The sequence below is a fragment of the Octopus bimaculoides genome, chromosome 9, assembly GCF_001194135.2.
Source record: "Octopus bimaculoides isolate UCB-OBI-ISO-001 chromosome 9, ASM119413v2, whole genome shotgun sequence".
Classification (NCBI taxonomy): domain Eukaryota; kingdom Metazoa; phylum Mollusca; class Cephalopoda; order Octopoda; family Octopodidae; genus Octopus; species Octopus bimaculoides.
The window spans coordinates 5,410,038-5,413,324 of NC_068989.1; positions in this window are offsets into that span (position 1 = coordinate 5,410,038).

Here is a 3,287-nt window from a genome sequence, read left to right on the forward strand (position 1 = left end):
AAGGGTTACATACAAATGTAGAGCAAGAGGTAAAAACAGAGGTGTGATAGAGACCAGAAGAAAAACAACAGCAAAAATAAGATAGAAATAAAAATAAAAAATAAAATTGAAATCAGAATATAAATAAAAATAAAAATAAAAATACAAATAAGGGTACAGCAGGAAAAAAATAATAATAGTAATAATAAAGAATACATAAATGAAGGTATAGCATGTGGGACATGCAAAAATATAAAAAAGATATATGTCAAAAAACCCTTAAAAATACAAGGCACCCAAAAAGCCTACAAACATTATAGACAGGTCGCTGTGTGTGTGTGTGTGTGTGTGTGTGTATCGGTTGTTACTATTAGGGATAAAACTTCCCTTCGAAGTTTTATCCCTAATAGTGGTTTGGAACTTAGCCGTTCTTTCTAGCGTGCAAAGAATCTTATGATGGATACCTCTTATGTGTTTAAATGTACACTGTATATGTATATATGTATATATATATATATATATATAGATATATATATGTATTTTTATATATATGACGGTCTTTCAGTTTCTGTCTACGAAATCCAATCACAAGGCTTTGGTCGGCCCGACTAAAGCCTCGTGTAGAAGACACTCGCCCGAGGTGCCACGTAGTGGGACTGAACCAGGAATCATGTGCTTGGGAAGCAAGCGTGTTACCACACATCCACACCTGGTCAGATTTCCTGTAGCATTTCTATAAGTTACAACATGACAACCATTTTGATCGGAGAATTGCATGTGGCTGAAGTGAATGGGAGTTTTATATAATGATATGGAAAGGCTGGTGTTTCCTTTCCTGTCATATGTGACATGTTGTTGTGTCTACTACGGCCAAACCACTTAATTTTCAAGTGCCCACTCCACCTAATTATAAGTAGGTTACTACTTGGCAAGTTGGAGGAATCACGAGAAGCGTAGAATACAATGCCGTTTTTTTTCTTTTTCGTATTTGTTCCGGTGCAATCCCACCCAGGTCAACTTTGTCTTTATTCTTGTTGCTGTTGTTAAAGCACTAGTCCAATACTGGGGTTAAACAGTAGTAGTAGTAGTAGTAATAATAATAATGATAATAATAATGATTGTTGTTATGTTCCGTCGAGGTTGACCTTGCCTTCCATCCCTTCGGGATCGATGAAATAATTACCAACTGGGGTCTATGTAATCGACTTAATCTCCTCCTCCTCCTCCTCCTCCTCCTCCTCCTCCAAGGTGCCCTTGTGGCAAAAATTTGAAATAATAATAATAATAATAATAATAGTAAGCATGCCGGACAAAATGCTTAGCGGCATTTCGTCCGTTTTTATGCTTTGAGTTCAAATTCCGCCGAAGTCGAATTTATCTTTCAACCTTTTGGGGTCGATACAATAAGTGCGAGTTGGACGCTGAGTCGATGTAATCGGCTTATTCTCACCCCTAAAATTACTGGTTTTGTGCTAAAATTTGAAACCATTATTAAGGTGGGGAGCTGTCAGAGTCGTTAGTACGCCACGCATTTTGCTTGTCTTGTCATTCTGAGTTCAAATCCCGCCGAGGTCGATGTTGCCTTTTATCCTTTCGGAATCGATAAAATAAGTACAAGTGAAGTGCTTTCCTCCAAATTTCAGGTCTTGCGCCTATAATAGACAGTATTATTACTAGGGGAAAATTTTGCCTTTCATCCCTTCGGAATCGATAAAAAGTACCAGTCTTATTAACATACTTCAAAAATGAGGTAAGATCTGACTCTTTACTCTTGCCGTTCAATTTGATTTATATTTGTTTAATTTGCTCCGTAATGGATTACGGATGTATTGTGTATATTGTATAAACCTTAAACACGTCCAGCTGCTCATAATATTTGAAGGGTGTGTAATGTTACTGTGATAAAAAGCGGAAGCGATAGCTTACCAGCATTGAAGTTATAGTGTTTCATACCTCGGTGGTATTCCAAGTATTGAGTCAATATTTAACTCATAAAAGTTGAAAGCAATGCCACATGTTAAAGGAGAACATATTAATTACTGATAAGGACATCGTTCTTCGTGTATGTGGCAGTAATTAACATGTAGGAACCAGTTTCCAGGAATGTGTTTATTATGTAAAACTGATAAATCCAACAGAGTCAACCGCTAAATTTGAACTCAAGCAATGTAATGGCGGATGGTTAATGAGTTGGATGCTGAGGAAGGAGTAATAACTTCTGAAATATGCATCTACATTCATTAACTGAGTGGCTGTGTGGTAAGTAGCTTCCTTACCAACCACATGGTTCAGGGTTCAGTCCTACCGCGTGGCACCTTAGGCAAGTGTTTTCTACTATGGCCTCGGGCCGACTAAAGCCTTGTGAGTGAATTTGGCAGACGGAAACTGAAAGAAGCTTGTCGTATATATATATATATATATATATATATATATATATACGAGGTTGACTCGGGAGAGGGCCAGTCGATTAGATCGACCCCAGTACGCAACTGGTACTTGATTTATTGATTCCGAAAGGATGAAAAGCAAAGTCGACCTCGGCGGAATTTGAACTCAGAACGTAACGGCAGACGAAATACCGCTAAGCATTTCGTCCGGCGTGCTAACGATTCTGCCAGATCACCTCCTTGGATAATAGTAATAATAAAAATAATAATAATTGTTTCATCTTTTGGCTCAAGGTCAGTCATTTTAAGGAAGTGATGGTTGGTGGTTTGATTATATATTTTATGATTTAAGTTTGCATATCTTTGAAGTAAATAAGGATTGAAATGAAACAATGTTTCATTGAAGATTAATATATTTCTCTAATTAGTCATCATCAGTCGTGTTCAAGCAAACATCTTGTAAGAAGCAAACCAATTCTATAAACATTTCCCATGCTTATGGCACCAAGAAACTTTCTATTATATATATTATAGAAACAAAGCATTTAGTGCAGTGGTCTTAAACATACAAGACCCACAGCATATGTTACTTATAACTCGGTTATTTCGGCACCGTTTGTATTATTGAATATCACTTACAAATAATCCGCCCAGTCGCTTCCGTTCATTTAATCTCACTTCCATTCTATATCTCATTATAGGGTTTCAGTTAACATAATTTAATCTATTTTGGCACTTTCTGCTAAAAATATTATCCCTACAGCCTGTCAAAAACTGTCGATGGCGCCCTGTCCATAGCCTCTTTCTCCGCTACATTCCTTCAACAAACCACAACTCTACTACAATGAACGTAACCTCTTAAACATCGTTCCCCCTACCCGTATCTGTCCCTCTCCCTTATATATATATATATATATATAT